The sequence below is a fragment of the Lissotriton vulgaris genome, chromosome 5, assembly GCF_964263255.1.
Source record: "Lissotriton vulgaris chromosome 5, aLisVul1.2, whole genome shotgun sequence".
NCBI classification, from domain to species: domain Eukaryota; kingdom Metazoa; phylum Chordata; class Amphibia; order Caudata; family Salamandridae; genus Lissotriton; species Lissotriton vulgaris.
Genome location: NC_141693.1, coordinates 1,227,757,525 through 1,227,781,338, shown reverse-complemented (window position 1 = coordinate 1,227,781,338; position 23,814 = coordinate 1,227,757,525). Strand labels below are relative to the sequence as shown.

At 50.0% G+C, this 23,814-nt stretch overlaps 1 protein-coding gene across 3 annotated transcripts in view; it reads right to left on the bottom strand.

The window, feature by feature from the left end:
* ZNF219 (zinc finger protein 219) overlaps positions 1-23,814 on the bottom strand; it is a 425,855-nt gene that overhangs the window by 311,599 nt on the left and 90,442 nt on the right. Inside the window, exon 2 of one of the 3 annotated variants that reach the window (XM_086923060.1) lies at positions 9,000-9,283. The exons of 1 other annotated variant lie outside the window; for it this stretch is intronic. The gene's annotated coding sequence lies outside the window, so the exon portion shown is untranslated. The remainder of the gene's footprint in view (positions 1-8,999; positions 9,284-23,814) is intronic. One more of the 3 variants, XM_086923061.1, reaches the window with a different exon arrangement.

The following is a 23,814-nucleotide window of genomic DNA, read 5'->3' as shown; positions in this document are numbered from 1 at the left end:
TTGTCAATTGACTAAAGGTGGAGGATGCCTCCCAAAGCATGAAGGGAGTTGTAGTTTGGATGAAGGGAGTTGTAGTTCGGTTTCAATAAGGAGAATTCTGGGAGATGAAGTCCTGTGGGCTAAATCATGGAACAGTTTTGTAGATTTCCGAAATTTCGTTTAATCCACTGACTGCTGTATCATACTTCATGATCAAAAGTGCCTCTCTTTGGTTTAATCTTAATTCTAAGTTCCCCCCTCTAGGATCTTTTTCGATTTTGGACAGGACGGTCCATTTGAGGTCCTCTTTATCATGCTTGTTCATCAGCCAGTGGTGTACCAATGGCGCATTCTCCACTTCTCTACGAATTCTCGATTTATGCTGCGTGATACGTTGTCTGACCTCCTGGGATGTTTTCCCGATGTATAGTTTGGGGCAGGGGCAGACAATCGCGTAAACTACATTCCTGGTTTTGCAGTTGGTAAATGATTCATGCTTCCAGTGGATGTTGTTAAAGGAGAATACTGTTTCTTCCATGGTGTCATGACAACAAATGCAAGTGCCACATTTGTGGTGTCCTTTTGTCTGGGGGAAGCCAAAAAGGCTTGTTAGAGTTGGTGATTGTTTACTAGGTAAGGCTGCCCTTACAATGTGGTTCGCCACGCTCTTCTCCTTCTTGAATGCAAATAATGGTGAATTTCTCATGTCCTCATGTAGGTCTTGTACTAGATGCCAGTTGAGGTTTATCAGCCTTTTAAGTTGATTGGCAGCAGGGCAAAAGGTTGATACACAAACCATACGATTTTGCTCAATCCTGGCTTTCTTAACCATTAGTGTTTCGCGGGGCGTCCACCAAGCTCGCTTAAGAGATTGCTTAAGCATCGGTTTTCTGCTTAAGCAATCTCTTAAGCGAGCTTGGTGGACGCCCCGCGAAACACTAATGGTTAAGAAAGCCAGGATTGAGCAAAATCGTATGGTTTGTGTATCAACCTTTTGCCCTGCTGCCAATCAACTTAAAAGGCTGATAAACCTCAACTGGCATCTAGTACAAGACCTACATGAGGACATGAGAAATTCACCATTATTTGCATTCAAGAAGGAGAAGAGCGTGGCGAACCACATTGTAAGGGCAGCCTTACCTAGTAAACAATCACCAACTCTAACAAGCCTTTTTGGCTTCCCCCAGACAAAAGGACACCACAAATGTGGCACTTGCATTTGTTGTCATGACACCATGGAAGAAACAGTATTCTCCTTTAACAACATCCACTGGAAGCATGAATCATTTACCAACTGCAAAACCAGGAATGTAGTTTACGCGATTGTCTGCCCCTGCCCCAAACTATACATCGGGAAAACATCCCAGGAGGTCAGACAACGTATCACGCAGCATAAATCGAGAATTCGTAGAGAAGTGGAGAATGCGCCATTGGTACACCACTGGCTGATGAACAAGCATGATAAAGAGGACCTCAAATGGACCGTCCTGTCCAAAATCGAAAAAGATCCTAGAGGGGGGAACTTAGAATTAAGATTAAACCAAAGAGAGGCACTTTTGATCATGAAGTATGATACAGCAGTCAGTGGATTAAACGAAATTTCGGAAATCTACAAAACTGTTCCATGATTTAGCCCACAGGACTTCATCTCCCAGAATTCTCCTTATTGAAACCGAACTACAACTCCCTTCATCCAAACTACAACTCCCTTCATGCTTTGGGAGGCATCCTCCACCTTTAGTCAATTGACAACACGGCTTCAGTAACCTGCTAGCAGTGACTGTATGAGGAGCGAGGACGTTCGAAACACTGTTTTGAGAGTTTAAATTGGTTTTCAGGTAAGCGGACACTGGCACGCTTCAGCGCGACCGTTAAACGGCTCATGTCGCTTTCTCCCGCCTGCCCGATTCCAAACGTTCATCGTCACATTTTTATCCCCAGAGGCGCCGGATCCAGAAATTGCGGACCGAGCGCCATCCAACAAGCATTGGTGAGCGCACACGCGCTGCAAGGTGAGCACACGCTACCTCCCTCTGTCCCTCCAAGCCCCGCTCTAGTGTAGACACAGGCAGTATGTTGTGAGCCGGCATGACTGAATGCATTTATCCTCTTCTCACAGCACCTCTTCGCTCCCCTTTGATGGGAATACATCGGCTTTCTACTACATTATTTGAGGAGCCTTGACCCACGTATTAAGGTAGGCTGAGTGCAGGGGGACATCGGTTGAGATGGTGACCTCCCAGGTTCAGTATAGTGACTGTTGCTTTCCTCTTCCCCTTTTAGTAACACTGTGGTCCTGATGAGAACCTGTTAAGGATAGGGTTCGAAACGCGTCGACCTGACCCAGTCCCATATCATCATTGTTGTTATGGTTGTGTCATTCAAATGATGGATTATTGTTCCTTCTAAAAAACTGAAAAAGTTTCACTTTCGTTTGAAATTTACAACTGTTACTATTCTTGCATTATTACAAACTGTATTATGATGATGGGACCTGTATGAATGTTTTTTGTATGTCTGGATGGCCAAGAATGTGTTGAATGCCAGTTTGAATGAATTATGTACATACCAAAGTGTGTTTTTTCTTGTGTATATGTAAATGTATAGTATTTTCTTACACATTTTTTTGTATTCTCATGCCAAAAAACAAGCAAAAGACTAAAAAGCAAAATAGTCTGCAAAAAATTAAAAGAAACGTTGCAATTTCAAAAGCCATTGTTCATGTTTATTGTTCATGTACAATTATCAAAGAATTGTTTCCAAAAAACTGCTCAGCATAGGCAGGTGTGTTGTTTTTCAAGTTATTATTGGCTCAGCCTTGCTGAGTTTTGAGTCAAACCCTTACTGTTTTTCATACAGCTCTGCACTCACTGTCACTCTGCACTCACTCTGCACTCACTGTCACTCTGCACTCACTTTGCACTCACTGTCTCTGCACTCATTCTGCACTCACTGTCACTCTGCACTCACTCTGCACTCACTGTCATTCTGCACTCACTGTCACTCGCACTCACTCCGCACTCACTGTCACTCTTGAACTCACTCTGCACTCACTGCCACTCTCGCACTCACTCTGCACTCACTGTCACTCTCACACTCACTGTCACTCTCGCACTCACTCTGCACTCACTACACACTGTTCATCCCGCACACTCACACTGTTTACCCTGCACACTCACACACTGCAGTCACTGTGACCAGTGCCTATGTGTGCGAGCAGTGCCGGTGTGTGTGAGCAGCCGGTGTGTGTATGTAGTCCCTGTGTTTGTGAACAGTGTCTGTGTGTGTGAACAGTGTCTGTGTGTGTGAGCAGTGTCTGTGTGTGTGAGCAGTGCCTATGTGTGCGCGCAGTGCCGGTGTCTGTGAGACGCCTGTGTGTGTATGTAGTGCCTGTGTGGAACAGTGCCTGTGTGTGAACAGTGCCTGTGTGTGAGAAGTGCCTGTGTGTGTGAAAAGTGCCTGTGTGTGTGAAAAGTGCCTGTGTGTGTGAAAAGTGCCTGTGTGTGTGAAAAGTGCATGTGTTTGTGAGCAGTGTCTGTGTGCGTGAACAGTGCCTGTGTGTGAACAGTGCCTGTGTGTGAACAGTGCCTGTGTGTGGACAGTGCCTGTGTGTGGACAGTGCCTGTGTGTGAACTGTGCCTGTGTGTGATCGGTGTGTGTATGTAGTGCCTGTGTGTGTGAACAGTGCCTATGTGTGCGCGCAGTGCCAGTGTGTGTGAGCAGCCTGTGTGTGTATGTACTGCCTGTGTGTGTAAACAGTGCCTATGTGTGCGCGCAGTGGCGGTGTCTGTGTGTGTGAACAGTGTCTGTGTGTGTGAGCAGTGCCGGTGTGTGTATGTAGTGCCTGTGTGTGTGAACAGTGCCTATGTGTGCGCGCAGTGCCGGTGTGTGTGAGCAGCCTGTGTGTGTATGTACTGCCTGTGTGTGTGAACAGTGCCTATGTGTGCACGCAGTGGCGGTGTCTGTGTGTGTGTGAACAGTGTCTGTGTGTGTGAGCAGTGTCTGTGTGTGCGAGCAGTGTCTGTGTGTGCGAGCAGTGTCTGTGTGTGAACAGTGCCTGTGTGTGTGAGAAGTGCCTGTGAGTGTGAGAAGTGCCTGTGTGTGTGAGAAGTGCCTGTGTGTGTGAGAAGTGTCTGTGTGTGTGAGCAGTGTCCGTGTGTGTGAGCAGTGCCTGTGTATCCCTGCACCTAAAATCAACCTACTTGTCATGAGGCCCAAGGTTAGACACACAAGCACAACTGTTGCAACCTGGCTGCTCGGACCCTCCATGCAGAAACACATTCCTGCTCTCGGAGATTTGGTTTTGTTACTGAACAAGACAAGAGCCCCTTTGATGAGATGAGGAGAATGCGGCAAAATGTGGAACTGTTCGTAAGCCAGTGAAAAGAATTCCGTTTCGTACCTGGACGTTACTGTCTCCAATGCAAACGTACTTACATACTTTGTGGGGTAATGAAGACTGTGTGTCTCATTGTCGGCGCACGACCAAACCAGCTCTTCAAAGGCCAACACTTACACATGAAAGGATGCAGACGAACGCACGCCCACCAAACTCACTGCAGACTGGTGAACGCGCCCCAAACATCTGGGCGCAATTACCGCGGCACCCTGACAGCTCGTAATTGACAATTTATTGCACTCCCCTGCGCATAACCACACAGAATATGCAGGAAGTGCACAAACTGAAATCCATATGGCCTATTGCGTGAAGGCTACTAGAAACACAGCACTGCAAGGACCAATTAGCATGCAGATGCCAAAATAAACTACGGAAAAATCTTGCGCAGGGAGGAATTTTTACTTCACTATTCTGAGCCCCGTAACAATACGGCTCAGAGCTCCGTCCCACTTCTGACGAAGTGGTGACGTAGGCCGAGCCCTAAAAAGGAGCAGCCTTTGCTTCCTCTAAACCAAGATAATAATGACCCAATTAACAATTTTGCTGCAAAGACTTAATGCATTTCATGAGATTTTAACAGCTTCTAACTGTACAAAAAATCTATTTTAGGACTGGAGGCTCAGATTATACTTCTCTTTCTTACCTTTTTAGCTCAGCAGCCCCAAAACATTATGTAATTACCACTAGGCTTAGGACTACATGAGTCCAGACAAAGGTAAATTACATTGATCACATATCTCTGGTCCCCATAAGAACACCCCCAAGGACCAGCACTTCCTTTTTCTTTGCTGCTCCGTAGCCAGGTAAGTGTCTTTCCTTGGGAATATTCTTGTGCTATTTTTTGTTCTATTTATCTGCATACAAAACAGGTTGATTTTGTAGGTTAATGGTTTGAGAACTGCTGTCTTGTTAATTACCACTGAATGTTTCTTGGTAAGCGCACAGTTCTGTGCCACACCTGCATCACTACACTCAGGCCGCGCCTGAGGAGTGTTGCAGCTTGGGAGAGCATTAGTGGCTTTGGCCTGCTCTTGTTCGAGGACAGAGGTGTGCAGTCTCACTGGATACTATGTTCACATCTCGCTCGTCCCGCACGTTAATGCTGAATAGTGGTCGGAACAAGCGACACGTTTACCCCCTGCCTCTCTCTTGCAGTTCTTCCACTAATGTGAAACTACAACAAGCATTGGCATAGCCAATAGGTCTTGTCTTTGGGACATTATAAGTATTTAGCAATGCAGCACATTATACTGGGTGCTACAACGTCTACTGTTGTTTAACACGGAAGCTTTGTGCTTAGAGTAGCGCTGCTAGGCGCGGAGATGTGGCAGACATTCAATGGAAAGCACTTAGAAAGCAGTTGAATAGGTTTCTAATCATGGTAGTTTTTGTTTAAAAGCCGTCCCTCCAGAGTCTGCATGGTAGTGGTATAGCCGGCAATCATTAATTAGATGTGCTGGTGATCGAAGTGCATGCCCCAAAGTATGTGTGTCAGTGTGTGTCCGTTTAAGATTAGGGCTTGCCTTTTACATGACATGGTGAGACCAGTGCTACTTCGGGTGTACAGTGGAGTGCATGCAGTCATGAAATCTTAGCTGGACCTGCAGAAATGTGCTGGTAAGAGTAGCAACTTCCTCCTTATGTACAGGGTGGTGTAGATATCACTGGATCTCGGGGAGGCCAGTCATTGTGAGTTGTGTAGGCATGTGTTGCAGCGAGTGCAGTGCTGTCGTCGTATGGCTATGAGAACAGTGCCTCGCGTGTGATGTGCACAGCAGCCAGGCGGCACAGAACAGTAGTAAAAATCATCTATTGGAAACATGCTGCTTGAAAAAATGAAAGGCAAAGGAGATACGCTGTGTTACTTCAGAAACGGGGACGCATTCCCTCTTTCCCTTGTTGGGGTTCTTGTCGATGCACTGGATGTAACTTTGCAATGGGAATATGCCCAGGCCTTAGTGCCTTTGAGCAGGCCAGTTATTTCCTTGGTGGCACAGTGCAACGTGACACTCCATATTGGGGAGGACTAGGGCAACTTGCATCCCTTTGAACCTCTTCAATCTCATCACTCCAAGAGCCTCACAGGGCTCCTACTGAACCTAAAGAAAATACCTCAATTGAGGTCCTCTCTTCCTTCATACACTTATGAACGGCTGGGAAAGGCGTTCATGAAAAGATTAGCTCCACCGATGATAGAACCCCATGATAACTGTCCACTTGGGCTTACCCCCATGGAGGAGGAGGCCCAATCCTTCTCCGATGGGATGAATTCGGACAATGAACCGAGGCCCAGTTGACCATAGAGACAGGAAAGTGGTCCCAACTGCTACAGGTTGGATACTTCTGATAGCAGAGATGTAGAAGGGATGATTCATGTAGAAGGCATGTTGAACTCAGACGATATACATCATTCACGATCAGCAAAAAGGGCTCTGGGAACAAAGTGGCCCAGTAGGTTGGTAGTAAGATTCATAAACCGGCGGATAAGGAAGACAGGGGCTGTCTTCGGGTAGAATGTCCACATCAGTCTCTGGGGGAGTGGGAGGGGGAGGGGGAGGGGGGAAAAGAGTTGCACTGACACCAGAGAACAGAGGAACAATGGCCACCACTGATGCAAAGTTCATTAAGGACCCCCAAGAAGTGGACTGACTGCCATTTGAAGACATGTCAGGATAAATTCTTGGATGTCTTGGGGCCTTTGACGAGATTTTGGAAATGGTTGAAGAAGTTAAAGAAATTAGACGTATGATATCACTTTACCTGCTATTAAGATGGACCAAGAGAGCAGTATGTTTCCTCAGAAATACCAACTGTGCCCTCTCGGCCGACAGACTGTGGTCCCTACTGATTCAAATGTATACTAAATCCGGGAAATTAGCCACGTCTGAGGCAGGTCTAGTGGCAGATGGAGGCCTCTTTGGAGAACCTTTTATAAAGGAGTTGGGTACATTTGTAACACCGTTCTCATTGCTAGAAAAAGCCTAACGCTCAATAAAAAAGGATTCGTTAAACGTGTATTTTGAGGGACCGGCAGAGGCAGGGGCATTCTACCGGCCGCACGTAAACTCCCAGGAGTACCTATGCAACTGCCGGTTCCAGAATCAAAAGCAGTTTAGGGGCTTCTTCCACACCACAGGTTGAGGATGGGCGGCAGAGGATGCTTCCGCTGCGCTTCTAATGCCCCAGGAAGATCCTCAGATAAGGACTATCCCTTCGTCCTGACCAAAGGAGGGAGGTCGCGTGGTGTTGTTCCTGCACAAATGGGGTGAGGTGACATGAAATGCGTGCATGCTTCTGACTGGCACTGGGTTTCAAATAGATGTCTATGGGTCACCTGCCCAGTTCCTAACTCCAAAACCCATTAATTTTTCAACAGCAGGCAGTCTTTTGATCTCAAAGTTAGCAGAGTCACTCCTAGAAAAGGGTGCTATAGTTCCTTCACACCTGCATCAACAATGTTTCTTGAGCTACTCCTTTCTGGTTGAGAAAAAGGACAAAGAGATGAGCCTGGTGATAAGCCTCTGGAAATTGAATCAGTGGATTGTCTATTGACACTTCAAGATGGGGGGGGGGCCCTACCTACTACAAGACATCTAATGCTATTGAGTTTGGACCTCAAGGATGCATACTTCAGGATTCCCTTCTTCCCGCTGGTTCCTACAGTTCATGCAGGACAGGCGGTGTACATGTTCTTTTGTTCTCCCTTTCAGGCTCTCTTCCGCTCGTTGGTGTTCCACTAAGGTTATGCGTCTGGTAGTAGAGCTACTACATTCTCGAACAGTGCATCTAATTATATATTTGGACAATATCCTCTTGCTGCACCAGGAACCGTCTGTCCTTGTTCAGCAGTTGTCTTTGACAGTCCCTCTCACAGGAATTGGGCTTTGTCATCAACGAGCCGAAATCAAAACTTATTTCAACACAATCTATGTGTTTTCTGGGGTTAATGATATACTCTGTCCAACAGGTGTTAAAACTCCCATACAAAAAATGGACTGTTTTCAGGAAGTAATTGAGACACACCTTGTCAAAGGAATTCATTTGACTTTGATACCTCACCTGATTTATAGGCCTCTTAGTTTTGTCCATTCAGGTGATTTTTCCCAGCCCATTGCATTATGGAGCTCTTCAGAGTAGTTGAACACTTCATCTGAAGGAGAGGTCTCTTTTACTCTGATCCAAATCCGGTTGTCGCATGAAGCCCAGATGAAAATGAGATGGTGGTTGGATCACAATAGTGACTGGGGGTGAGTGTTTGCATGGATCACATGATGACCTGGAATGGAAAAGCTATCTTCGGGCAGGTTCCTGGTGTGGTCATAGAATCCGGTGGAAGCCGCTTAGGCTGGGGTACTCATTGTGGAGACATTACCACTGGCGGCCTTTGGGTGGATTACGGGAAAAGATTAGATATAAACTGCTTAGAAATGCTTGCAGGGCCCTTCGCACTATGCTCATTCACAATCAACAAAGTATTGTGCTGCATCCTCATAAAGATGGAAAATAACAACGTATCCGCAGTCAGATACATAAATCATCTAGGAGGGACAAAATCGAAGATCTCGACAATTTTGGCATTTCTGAAAGGACAAATGACTCTCCAACAAGGCGGAGTACTTACCGGGCAAGGTCAATCGGATTGCAGACAGGCATTCCATTAGAAGGATTCCAGCATGTGGAAACTTCACCTGGACCTGTTCCAGATGATCATCGACAGATGGGGCCTGTGTGAGGTGGACCTGGTTTCGTCTTGCCTTTATCACCAGCTCCCACGCTTCTTCAGTTGGAGGCTGGACCGCACAGCGTTGGAAATGGGTGCATTCATGCAAGACTGGAGCCAGTTTCTCGGATACGGTTTCCGTCCTTTCTCGATCATTAAGAGTTTATCAGCGCAGGTTGTAGCATCTGAATAAAAGAGTCACAGACACAGTCAAATTTCATAGGCAGCTTTATACATGAATCACGGAGGCCCAAGCTAAAATAGAAAGATACCCAAAGTACATAGTTTTAGTGGGTCTTTTACACATGTAAACCACAAAAGGCAGGTTAAACACACATCCAATCAGAATACAGTAACAAGGTGATTTTTTTACTGTCATGAACAAATACATTGTGAGCTGTTGCTCAGACAGGACAGAATTACACCATGTTCAACCATATAACCAGTCAGAGATGAAAGATGATACATGCCACCTGCGTGATACAATATGGCAGAGTGCGTGATGTCCAGATGCCCAGTATTGGCACTGTAGGAACTTTCCAACAACATATTTTGCTAAATATTTTGTCCTATCAGGGACAGACGCTTAGTCCTATCTATATATGGTAGGCTAAGCATAGCTGTTGCTGGGATAGTGATCTAATGCAAGTTGCAAGTAATGTATTTGAGCAAGCCTGGTGTTACGAGCTGTGCTAGTTACCAGGGTTTAGCAGGGTACATCCATACTAATATATAATATAATAAAGAGAGAGCCCAAACCTTTGAGGCGGGTAATCTCAGGAACCACAGCACCAACAACACCCAATACAGCGTTGGAAAGGGCAGTTGCAGCAGAAGGACATAGGCTATGCAGACGCCTACCATACACATTTAAAAGGTAAAAGAACCGTGCCACCAAAGTAGTCCCTTGTGGGCGTGTCTGCGTTGTGCTGTGGGCGTGACAAACGCTGGGGGCGGGGGGTACGTTCCACCCTTCATGCCATGTCTCATATTGTGTGCTAATCCCACCCTGCTCCCTTTAAATACCCCTGCACCCCATAATCATAACCCACTCTTACTCCTTAAAATACCCCAACACTCTTAAACACTAACCCATCTTAACCCTATAAATATACCCTGTACCCCAAAACCCAAACCTATCACTAAACCCTAAAAATACCCCTGTACTCCAAAACCTAAACCTAGCCCTGAACCCTATAAATACCCCTGTACCTCAAAACCCAAACCTACCCCTGAACCCTAAAAATACCACTGTACCCCCAAACCCAAACCTAGCCCTGAACCCTAAAAATACCACTGTACCCCAAAACCCAAACCTACCCCTGGCCCCTAAAATACCCCTGAACCCTAAAATACCCCTGTACCCCAAAACCCAAACCTACCCCCGAACCCTTAGAATACCCCTGTACCCCAAAACCCAAACCTACCCCTGAACCCTAAAAATACCCTTGTACCCCAAAACCCAAACCTAGCCCTGAACCCTAAAAATAACCCTGTACCCCAAAACCCAAACCTACCCCTGAACTCTAAAATACCCCTGTACCCCAAAACCCAAAACTATATCTGAACCCTTAAAATACCCAAACACCCCAAAACATATACCCCTGAACCCTAGAATACCCCTGAACCCTAAAATACCCCTGTACCCCAAAACCCAAACCTACCCCCAAACCCTTAGAATACCCCTGTACCCCAAAACCCAAACCTACCCCTGAACCCTAAAAATACCCTTGTACCCCAAAACCCAAACCTAGCCCTGAACCCTAAAAATAACCCTGTACCCGAAAACCCAAACCTACCCCTGAACCCTAAAATACCCCTGTACCCCAACACCCAAAACTATATCTGAACCCTTAAAATACCCAAAGACCCCAAAACATATACCCCTGAACCCTAAAATACCCCTGAACCCTAAAATACCCCTGTACCCCAAAACCCAAACCTACCTCCGAACCCTTAGAATACCCCTGTACCCCAAAACCCAAACCTACCCCTGAACCCTAAAATACCCCTGTACCCCAAAACCCAAACCTAGCCCTGAACCCTAAAAATGCCCCTGTACCCCAAAACCCAAACCTAGCCCTGAACCCTTAAAATACCCCTGTACCCCAAACCCCAAACCTACCCCTGAACCCTAAAAATACCCCTGTACCCCAAAACCCATACCTATCCCTAAACGCTTAAACTACCCCTGTACCCCATAACCCAAAACTATATCTGAACCCTTAAAATACCCAAACACCCCAAAACATATACCTCAGTACCCCAAAACATATATCCCTATACCAGTGGTTCCCAAACTTTTTTGACCTGTGGCTCCCTTGACCTAATCGGCAGTTGGCCGTGGCTCCCCACCATTTCTTTACAGGTGGGTGGGTGGTATGTGCCTCCTGTTATCTTCCTTAAAGTAATTGGGACGCATTCTTTCACTCATCCAACCATCCGTTCACTCATCCAGCCATCCGTTATCTCATCCATCCACCCTTTCACTTCACTCATCTATCCATCCTTTTGTCCATCTACCCCCTTTCACTAACTCATCAATCCTTACATTCACCCTTTCACTCATCCATCCATTCACCATTTCACTTATCAATTCATCCATCCACCCATTCACTTGCCCATCATCTACCCTTTCATTCATCCATCCATCCATCCTTTCACACACCCATCCAGCAATTCACTCTCCCGTCAGCTGCCCTTTCACTCATCCATCCATCCTTTCACACACCCATCCACACTTTTACCCATCCATCTACCTTTCCACCCATACATCCATCTATGTACCTTTTCTCTCATCCATACTTCCACTCATTCACTCATCCATCCATCCTTTCTTTCATTATCTATCCATTCCCCCTTTCATTCATGCATTCATCCTTTCAGTAATCCATCCAGCCATTCAGACATTCCTTCACTTATTTACTCACCCACCTTTCCACATTATGAGCTGAGCCTTTGTCTGCAAAGTTGACGGCAGAAGAGACCTATCAGGAACGAACTACAGAAGGGGTGGGGTGCGGTGGGGCAGAGTTCACTATGCCCCTGCACATAGGCAGACTGATAACGTAGAAGTTATGAGTCACACATGATGCACAGTGCCAGGATGTGAGGTTACTGTAACATGGTGTTGTTTCCAGGGCTTTAAGCGGTGTAAAAAAAATGGGAGGACTCTTCAAAGGGGGTGTTAGATGTAATTAAGAGCGCAGATTAAAACACCTAGGCTAATCAATCAATAAATCAATCAATCAAGAAATTTGTATATCGCGCTATTCACCCGGAGGGTCTCAAGGCGCTGGGGGGGGGGGGGGAGGGGGGGGTCCGCTACTGCTCAAACAGCCAGGTCTTCAGTTGCTTCCTGAAGGAGAGGTGGTCTTGGGTGAGGTGGAGGTGGATGGGGAGGGAGTTCCAGGTCTTGGCTGCCAGGTAGGAGAAGGATCTTCCTCCCATGGTGGTTCTTCGGATGCGTGGGACGGCGGCAAGGGCGTGGTTGGTCGATCGTAGTTGGAGGGTGGGAGTATAGAAGGTCAGACGGTTGTTGAGGTACCTGGGGCCTAGGTCGTGGAGGGCTTTGTGTGCTTGGGTGAGGAGGCGGAACGTGATTCTTTTGCTGACGGGGAGCCAGTGCAGGTCTCTCAGGTGTCTGGAGATGTGAATGTGGATGTCCAGGATGAGTCGTGCGGAGGCGTTCTGGATGCGTTGGAGTCTTTTCTGCAGTTTGCTGTGGTTCCAGTGTAGAGGGTGTTTCCGTAGTCTAGTCGGCTGGTGACAAGTGCCTGGGTGACCGTCTTCCTGGTTTCGGTAGGGATCCATCTGAAGATCTTTCGGAGCATGCGTAGGATGTTGAAGCATGAAGACGAGACAGCGTTGACTTGTCTGGTCATCGACAGGGAGGAGTCCAGGATGAAGCCCAGGTTGCGTGCGTGGTCCGTTGGTTTGGGTGCGCTGCCTAGTGCTGGGGGCCACCAGGAGTCGTCCCAGGCAGATGGTGTAAATCCAAGGATGAGGACTTCCGTCTTGTCTGAGTTCAGTTTCAGGCGGCTGTTCTTCATCCACTCGGCTACTTCTTTCATCCCTTCGTATAGGTTAGTTCTGGCGGTGGCGGGGTCGTTGGTGAGGGAGAGGATCAGCTGGGTGTCGTCGGCGTAGGAGATGATGTTGAGGCTGTGTTGGCGTGCGATGGCTGCGAGGGGGCTCATGTACACGTTGAAGAGGGTGGGGCTGAGTGATGAACCTTGTGGTACGCCGCAGATGACTTCGGTGGACTCAGATCTGAACTGGGGAAGGCGGACTCTCTGGGTTCTTCATGCGAGGAACAAGATGATCCACTCCAGTGCCTTCTCTTGGATTCAGACGTTGCTGAGGCGTTGAACTAGGGTGCGGTGGCAGACTATATCGAACGCTGCGGAGAGGTCCAGGAGGATGAGGGCCGCTGTTTCCCCGTTGTCGAGCAGGGTTCGGATGTCGTCAGTGGCTGCGATGAGGGCGGTCTCGATGCTGTGATTGGCTCAGAAGCCGGACTGTGATTGGTCGAGGGATATGTTTGTCTCGAGGAAGGCGGCCAGCTGTTTGTTGACGGTCTTCTCGATGACTTTGGCGGGAAACGGGAGCAGCGAGATGGGGCGTTAGTTCTTGAGGTCGGTGGGGTCTGCCGATGGTTTTTTCAGGAGGGCGCTGAGTTCGGGTTGCTTCCAGCTCTCCGGGAAGGTGGCGGTGTTGAAGGAGCAGTTGATGATGTCCCGGAGTTGGGGTGCGATGACGGAGTCTGCTTTGTTGAAGACGTGGTGAGGGCATGGGTCGGTTGGTGATCCGGAGTGGATGGTGTTCATTGTCCGGATGGTGTCTTCGGTGTTGACTGGGGTCCAGTCACAGAGGGTGGTGGTGGGGAGCGTTGGTTCTGTTGTTAGGTGCGTGGTCTGTTCGCCGAAGCTGTTGTGTAGGTCTGCGATCTTGTTCTGGGAGAACGTGGCGAGTGAGTCGCAGAGGTCTTGTGAGGGAGTGATGTCGTTTCCGGCGCTGGGGTTGGAGAGCTCTTTGACGATGCTGAAGAGCTCCTTGCTGTTGTGTGCGTTGTTGTCTAATCATTCCTTGAAAGCTGTCTTCTTGGTGGTGTGGATCAGCTGGTGGTGTTTGTGAGTGGCGTGCTTGAGGGCGGTCATATTGTCTGTGTTCGGGTTCTTTCGCCAGGCTTTCTCGAGGGTACGGCAGTTCTTCTTGGAGTTCTTGAGGTCGTTGTTGAACCACGGGCTTTATTGCTTCCTGGCCTGCTGGGATGGGTTTTCAGGGGTGCAAGGTTGTCGGCGCAGTTGGTGATCCATTGTGCGAGGTTGTGGGCTGCTTGGTTGGGGTCCGATGATCTGGCGGGAGGGTTCTGGTTCAGTGATGCGGTGAGCTGCGGTGGTGATCTTGTTCCAGTTCCTGCGGGGAACCTGTTGCGGGAGGTGGTGAGTAGTGTTCTTTCTGAAGCTGAAGTGGACGCAGCTGTGGTCTGTCCAGTGAAGTCCGGTTGAGTGGTTGAAGGAGATGTGCTTGCTGGAAGTGAAGACTGGGTCAAGCGTGTGTCCGGCGTGGTGGGTGGGGGTGTTCACCAGTTGCTTGAGTCCGAGGTTAGCGAGGTTGTCCAGTAGGGTGGTGGTGTTGTTGTCGTTGTTGCGCTTAGCATAGTGTTGCGCCCGACTGGTGTTATGTTGTTTCTGTCATTGCATCCAGATATATAATACAGCAAGTATCATTGCACCAACAACAAGCCAGGACTATTGGCTTTGCGAATAGTTGCTAGTTCCTTAAAATAAAAAAGCAGCAACCATGGCATTGTTGAATATAATATTGAAAATACTTCAGTTCAATAATGATGAGACAGTGAAAGAACGTTAACCTGATCTTTTAAACTTATTTCACAGGCTTCTTTAAATGAAGTGTTCTCTAACATTGCAGCGTGGGCGTTTTACTTTTTTTATCTAACAGAATGCCCTCCTGTACACTGAGGCAGGAGGAGCCCGCCACAAGCTTGAACACCCCTGACTGCCCCATTGTCATTCAGTAAGTGGCAATCAGCCCCATACAGCATTTCAATGGGCGGGAGGGGCTTCTCCTGTGCTCCTGGAGGAGTGCGAGGCGGCTCCAGCAGCGGGGATGAGGCCTCTCACAGGGGAGCAGCGCTGCTCCCTGTGATGGCCACAATTAAAGATAAAAGGCGTAGGGACGTCCGTGGAATTTACGGACGGTTGGTCAGTGTGCGCGGCGCCCCTGGCACCTCATTACGGCGCACTGGGGAGCCGCGGCGCACAGTTTGGGAACCACAGCCCTATACCAATACTTACCTTATCCAAACATTTTAAAAAAACATGCTTTTACCAATAATGCATTTACAACGAATTTCGTTGTAAATGTATGCGTGGTAAAAGCATATAAAATGTAATGCCATGCGTTTAATGGCATTGCGGAGTCATGGTACTTTCGTAATGAAAGTATGCGGAGTGATGGTATGCGGAAAGAAAGTTCCGGAATAATGGGGGTTTACCCTCCCCCGGTGAGTACATTGGTGGCACGGCGGCCCACATCTCCAGCAACATACTCATATTTTTTCACCACCCATTGGAAAAATGCCCAAGTCTCTTTGATTGATGGCCAGCACCGACATACACTTTTAGACACACCTCCCGCCACAAGTTCTAGAAATACGAACTTTAGAACTGGGGAGCTACGTTCCAATCTCGGCATCAGCTCAACATCCTGTGATTCCAGGCAAATCGCTTTGTCTCCCCGTGCCTACCACATATGAATGTGTTCTTCTGTAATGTAAATTGTGCTCATGCCATGTTGTCGAGTTCGCGCTATATAATATTGCAAGGAAAAATAAAGTAGGGAAACTCGAGTTCACACACTACTGAACGGGCACTCTTAAGTGCATCAGCAGTGCACTGTGAATCGGAGCATTTCACAGGCCTGTCACAGATAAGAAATGCTATCAAAACGAAATCCTACAAAACAATATACTACTGGCTGGCAGCAATTCATACCCGGACAACGTCGGGACGGGCTGCTAGTTAGTTTATGCAAGAACATTCTACTTCTGCTCATAGTATTCAGGCCTTATCACTGAATATCACAAAACGTGAGCAAGACAATATGGATTCTAAATAAAATAAAACACACTTCTACAAGGTCAGATGCCAGAGGGTGTTTACCCAAACCCTTTTCCCCAGAGTCCAAACCTGTCAATGGATGTCTGGGGCAACTCACAGCAGTTAGCCTGAGAGGGGTCCCTCAGGCTCACAGCTTCAAAGATTACAGAGAACAGCGGAGCATCCCAGGCCTTTCGAGACAGGCTTTAGAGTTTGTTAAGAAAGCCTTGGCAGATTCCACCTTTAAACAATATAACACTGCTTGGCACAGGCGACCCAGTCGGTGAAATTTATAAAGTAGTAGGTTTGAATTTTTGGAGCAGGCCTTAAAGCTTGATAGACCAGCCGCCACATGTGTCATCCCTCATGCTGCACGCAGGCCTGGGGCTTTTTCAAGGTTGTATGACGAATATAAATACAATAAATCATTATACTGAAGAAAACAAACTTGGACCCGCTGAATCCTGACAACTACAGACTGATTTCAAATGGACCTTTCCTGGGCAAACTGACAGAAAGAGCAGCTTTCGCCCAGATGTCCCAATTCATTGAAGAGAATGCCATACTTTCAGACTTCCAAACGGCATTCTGTCCGGGAAGAGGCAAAAAATCTGCCCTCCTTGCCATCTGGGATGCCATGAAGAACACAGCTGACTGCAAAGGGGTTGCTGCACAACTTCTCTTGGATCTCTCGGCTGCCTTTGATACGGTTGACCAAGACACTCTGATACAAAGACTCTACAAAGATGGCATAGAGGGGACTGCTCTGGAATGGATTACCTCCTACCTTTGCAACAGAACTAATGTCACCCATACCCCACCTTTCTCGTACAAACGCACTTCACAAGAGCTGGGGTAGTCCCTCAAGGATCTATTATCTCGCCCATGCTTTTCAGCATCTACATTAAGTCATTAGCAGTACTGATCAATCAATTTCACCTCATGTGCTATAGCTGACACGCAAATACACCTTCAACTGCAATGCCCCAAAGACATTGCAAACCCACCAATTTTCAGTTGTCTCAGAGCGGTGGATGACATGGAACCATCCCAAATTGAATGCATCCAAAACGGAAATGCTCACGTGTGGAGATTGGAAACATTATGACCTGCTCGACAAGTTGCCTTATGAACTGGGAACACCGCCTAAAATATCAAAGGAAGTAAGAAACCTTGGAGTAACCACAGACTCCAAGCTATCAATGAATGCCCAAGTAGGTGGGGGCGCTAGAGGGCTCTGAGCAAGATGGCCACACTTGCGTGAGGCTCTTGCCGTACAGGGCCACAAATCATCATAATCCTGCTCATATGTCGAAATAATCAAAAGACAGCAACAGGTACGAGCGTCGGAACATCTGGGGTGTCACGAGAACCCATCAGAATTGCATAGAACAGCCAACACACAAAGAAGTCAGACCCGCGGGTCAGAGCTCTGGGGCGGATCCAAGATGGCGGCAGCGATCCGCGTCTAACTGAAGGGGCGGCGGTTGGCCTGAGAGAGCGGCTGCTAGTGCGATGACGTGAGGGCAACGCTCCTGGAGCACAGAAAAGACCTGGTGGACAACTGAGGAGGCAAGCGGGGAGGACTTGGAGAGCAGAGAGCAGAAAAATTTTGAGCAGCATACCCCGGAGACAGGCACCTCCCTGCGATCGCTCCGGCGGCACCTTCGCGCAGAACCTAACAAGAGTAGCGGGTAACACACTCTGACTCTGAGGTTGAAAAAAACCCAATCCCCCTCCTGCTGAGACAAGCGCAGCCTAAACTAACGGAGAGCAAGGGAAAGACGTCTGGGAAGGGCCGAGTCCAATACATAGGGCAAGGTACGGAGCAGCGCACCTAGGGGAAACATATACAAAGCAGTTTAAAAAGAAGGCTCAGAGGGCCTGTCCAAGATGGCGGCCTGATCGGACGCAGGTTTCCGAGTCTCCCTGCCCGATCCCGCCATTGCCGCACTTAATGCGCGAATCTCCCCTAAAGTGAGGCCAAAAGCGCTGGGAAGGGTGCCTGACGACTGAAGGGGCCCCCGGAATCGTGCCGTGGGTCTGTTCGCCCTGTGGAGGAGTGGATCGGAGCGAGACGCTGCACTGCCGCCCGCAATGGCGGCCACACAGAAGAGCTAACGCCCGCTGCAAGTGCAGGCGAAGATAACCCAGCTGGCGGACGACTCGGGGGACGGGGCTGGAGAGGTGAGACCCCGCTGCGGCTCCTGCACCGCGAACCCCCCGCTGCAACACTTCGCAGCCTTTGCGGTACAGCTGGGGGTCGAGTGGACCGCGGCAGGGAATTGTGCAATCGAGGCCCCGGATTCGGGCCTGTGACCCGGACCCTCGCAGCGCTCTGCGCGGCCACCCTGCCCACCCCAACGGACCTGGGGGAGACCCTGCTTTGGGAGAACGGACGGCACTGCCCCGCTTCCGCGGAGACCCGCGCCTGACAGCGCACGAAGCGCCGCCGCGTCCCGAGGTGCCCTCCAGCCACGCAACACTGGGCCGCGTCTGGCGGTAAAACGGCGTTGGGCAGGCGACCCGGGCCTGCCGCGTGCAGCCGCTCCTTGAGCCAACGTAGACAGAGGTGAGGAGATTAGGGGTGGAGGTGGATACGCTGGGCAGCTCGGGGGGCACACGATCGAGCCCCCGGTGTAGAACTGTGAAAAGCCTTGAGTAGGACTGTGAAAAGCCTTGAGTGACATCGCACCTCGGGCCTGGGGTGCCATTTGGGATTTACTCGCTGTGGGGCAGTAGAGACTGTGGGGCATTGGAGACCGTGGCCATTAACCCCGCTACACAACTCTGGCAACCACCTAGCTAGGACCTGTGGGACTGCAGCAGCGGAGCCGACTTTGCCGCGCTTCTCGCGGGCCTGTGGGCGATTGACGGCGTCCACAACCTTGAAATAAGAGACACAGGGGGTGAGGTACCCTACATCTGCGCGGCTGCCCCCCCCCGGAGACACGCTATAGACCTGCACCACCCCCCGGGGCCCCAGGGACTCGCCATCCGTTTACTACAGGGGCAGCCCACAAAATGGCAGCACAGAGAGGCAAGAGAGGATCCCAAACGTTTCCTGAACTGCTGGCCAAGTCCCAGCCCAAACCCAGCAAAGACCCCCCTCCCCGGTAACCACAAAATCGCCACCAACCTCAACGGAAGACCAGGTACCAATTACTAGGTCTTTCCTAGAAACTTTATTTAACTCACTCAGGGAGGACTTCCGATCCTTGAAGCAGGAGGTGGCCGGGGAGGTCCGAGAGCTCCGGCGTGATGTGGAGGGCCTTGGGGAGCGTGTGGTTGCCGTTGAGGAGGCAGACCAGACCAGAAGCAGCAAAATTGGGCAACTCCAGCAGGAAGTCCTGCGCCTCACTGACCAGCAACTTGACCTCCAGGCCCATGCGGAGGACCTTGAGAACCGTTCCCGCTGCAATAACATACGGGTACGGGGGTCCCTCAAAAAGAAGAGGGGACTGACATCACTGGCTACCTGCAGTCCCTCTTCAGGAGCATATTGGGGGAACCTGCAGACTTTGCTATTCGCATCAACAGGGCCCACAGGGTTGGATTGCCTTGTCGGGCCCCAGCCCCGCCACCGGACATTTTGGCCTTCCTCCCAGATTTCCCCGAGAGAATTCTCCGTGAGGCTCGACCAGCCCAGCCCCTTCAATTCCAAGGCCACCCCATTGCTCTATACCAGGATCTCTCCTCCATCACTCTCCAAAAGAGGAAGGAATTTAAACAAGTGACTGACTTCCTAAGGCAGAAAGAGATCCCCTACTCATGGGGGCACCCATTTTGGATAATATTCAAGTGGAATGGACGGCTACATCAGCTGCGGTCACTCAAAGACACCTGTGCACTCCTGGGCCTTGACCAGGTCGATACTGAACCAGTGTTTAGAAACTCACAAGGAACATCTAGAGGAGGCTGGCAGACTGTGAGTTTCAAACGATCACCGCCCACCGCCTTAAACCAGATGCCTCTGTCATCTCCCGAGAGCGCGAGACTGCGGTGGCGGAGGTAGCCAAAGAAACTTCTTCTCCAGAGTGTTAGACACTTTTACAGGGGAGATTCCATATTGCACTTGCTCTGCCCACGTGGCGGGTGGGTCGGGCGGGGGGACCTGAGAGACCGCCGTCGGAGATGACCCCTTCAGTATTCCTTACCACGGCCCTGTGTGGACTAACAGGACTGGGACTATGCATTTCTAGGGAGTTGGGGCTGGGAGGGGGGAGTTTGGGTTGTGGGGGTAGTTATAGGGCCTCCGCTCACAATGATTTTCGCTTACATAAGCAACGATGCAGACAATGGTGGCTATGGGTTGTTTTGGGGGGGCTGGTTGGGCTGGGGGGGATTCGAGGGTGGGGACCAGTGTGCCAGTTCTGTTCTATCATTTGTGGGGATGACACGTCACTGCTGAGCCGATTCCGAGAATTGTCACTCACTTGCGTACAGGGTCTAGAGGTGGGTCTGCGAGGTTGCCGGGAGGGACACGGCTTGAGAGTTGCTACGCTATTGTTCTGTAACATACGGGACGCTTACTCTGAGATATGCCATAAATCCAATACACCATGCCTGACATTACCCTTAAGATATTGACCCTCAACGTGAAGGGGCTGAATATCCCCATTAAGAGACGGGCTATTATTTCCTACTTGGAACATTCTGGGGCGGATATCTGCTTACTACAAGAGACCCACCTCTTGCAGAAAGACTGGCATAGAATGCGCTCCCGCGCCTTCCCACAACAGCTCTTCTCCTCTCTCCCAACGAAAACTGCGGGAGTTACGATTTTAATATCCAGAAGTTTCCAGGGAAGGGTGGGAAACAGGGTGGGGGAAATCAAGGGTCGCCTCTTGGTGCATGCATTTCAGATAGGTGACACACATCTTACGATTATCTCCCTTTATGCCCCGAATACGGGACAAGAAGCCTTCCTAAAAAGCGCGATCTTGGAGGCGCTTCAAGCCCCACACGCACCCCTACTCTTGGGCGGGGATCTCAACATAGTTATGGACGCGCATGCTGACAGATCGGGACACCGTTCCGGAGGGACTGGTGCTCTCTCGCCCAATAGTCGTGAATGGCTAAAAGATAGGGATTTGGTAGACCTCTGGAGGGCCAAACACCCAACCACATCGCAGTTCACATTTTACTCGCATGTGCACCCCACATATGCCAGACTTAATCACTTCATAGGTTCTTCTGAACTGCTTAAAAATCTTGAGGAGGTCACCATAGTGCCGGCAGCCATCTCTGACCATGACGCAGTGGAACTATCACTCACCCTTCGCGCGGCCCACCGCCCCCCGGAACCTGTGGCGCCTCCGCGAAACTTTACTGCAACGGCCAGACGTCACTAGACGAATTAGCGAGTGCATCACTGACTACTTGGCCACCAACGATACGCCGGGAATCTCCGTGACAGCTCTCTGGGACGCGCTGAAGTCGGTCACTCGAGGTGAACTCATTGCCATAGCAGCAGCCGAGGCCAAAGACCGCAAGAGTAAAAGGGATGACCTCACGGCGCGCGTGGCGGAGCTGGAACGGGTCCATAGCCGCACTTGCGCCCCACGCGTTTGGAGGCAACTAAAGGCAGCGCGGGCCCAGCTAGCTAGCCTAGACACAGATAGAGCAGAATTCGCGGCTCTCCGTCTTCGACATACTTATTATGTCGGAGGCAATAGAACAGGCCGCTTACTAGCCAGCGCTCTAAAGGCCAAGACCCAGCGTGCTGAGATCAATGGTCTTGTGGGCGACAACGGGGCGGTGCTCACTGACGACACTCAGGTGGCCGAGGCGTTCCGCTCATACTAGGCTTCGTTGTATGGGGAGGAGGAGACTTCCTCCGAGGACATCGGGGCCTACTTGGCCGCGACACCCCTCACCGAAATCTCCAAGGAGAACGCGGAAGCCCTAGATGCCCCTATCCGCCAGGATGAAGTTCTGGCAGCTATATCCCGTTTGCGTCCACTCAAATCCCCGGGGCCTGATGGCTTTTCGGCGGGATTTTATAAACTCTGTAGCCGGCAGTTGGCCCCAGTGCTCACCTGCCTCTTCAACTCTTTCGAGGGACTGGGCGCCATCCCTCCGGACATGCTGGCCGCAGAAGTAGTGGTGCTGCCAAAACCCGGTAAGAAACCCACACACTGCTCCGCCTTCCGCCCTATCTCATTATTGAATCTTGACTTAAAGCTCTTTACAGGCATTCTTGCCGCGCGCCTTGGCCCTTGCCTTCCTGGGCTTTTGGAACCCGACCAATCTGGCTTTGTACCCAACAGGCAGTGCAGCGACAACACCAAAAGGGTACTTCATCTCATCGATAAGTCGCATTTTCAAGCCTCGGACTCCTCGTTGCTTGCTATCGACGCGGAGAAGGCGTTCGATCGCGTGAATTGGACTTACTTACAACAAGTCCTGCGCCGCTTTGGCCTAGGCGACCGCTTCTGCTCTAGGATAGCAAGCTGTTACCATCATCCGCAAGCTAGGGTCCGCCTGGGAGGATTGCGCTCAAACCCATTCGAAATTCAGCGCGGCACCAGGCAGGGGGTGTCCCCTCTCCCCCTCCTCTTCGCCATGTATATAGAGCCGTTAGCGCAGAGGGTCCGAGATAACCCAAGAATTAAAGGTGTCAATTTCGGGCACGAAACCCATACCATTAGTTTATATGCGGATGAAGTCATAGTTGCCCTTGACCAACCTAATAGCTCTATACCCGCCTTTATGGAGGAGCTTGCCTCATTCGGCTCCGTTTCAGGGTTCCGAATTAACATAGATAAGTCCTTGATACTGCCGCTGGGCAAAAATGCATGCCCACACGCCCCTGCCATTGGTCAGGGGAGCGGTCTTCAGCTAGCTACCCAGGTACCGTACTTGGGGATTATCCTGACTTCTTCAACGGAACTAACGGTGTCGACTAACTATAACACTCTCACCACCCAGATCCAGACGGATCTGGCACGGTGGTCCAAACAGCCCCTTTCCCTGCTGGGGAGGGTAGCGGCGGGCAAAATGTCTATCCTGCCTCGTGTCCTATATCTTTTTCAGACCGTCCCGGTTATGCCCCCCGCGGGCACTTTGAGGGACTTACAGGACACCCTGCTTAACTTTGTTTGGGAAGGGAAACGTGCACGAGTCCACAAACAGCTGGCGTACAAGAGCATGGACGAGGGCGGCCTTGGAGTCCCCAACCTAGTACGAAACTTCCTGGCGTCTCAACTCCGTTACCTGGTGGAATGGTCCAGGCCTGAGTCGGAGAAAAAGGTGGCTCTTCCAGGATAGGGCTATGGCACAGACGCCGCTTTGGAGGATTCCATTCCTCGCTCGGCAACACAGACCACGATACATGTTGAAGTCTCCTATCACACGCACGACCATACAGATATGGGATAGGGTGGCACTCAAACACGGTTTAACAACCTTTCCCTCCCCCTTCACTCCCATATTGGATAACCCAGATTTCCCTCCGGGCAATGGTGCAGGCACGTTCCTCCAGTGGCGGGGCACGGCATGTCGTGCGGCAGGCGACCTTTTTGATCCGCGGGGATTTCTTCCTTTCACAGATATCAAACAGGGGTATAACATAGAGAACCCACACCTTT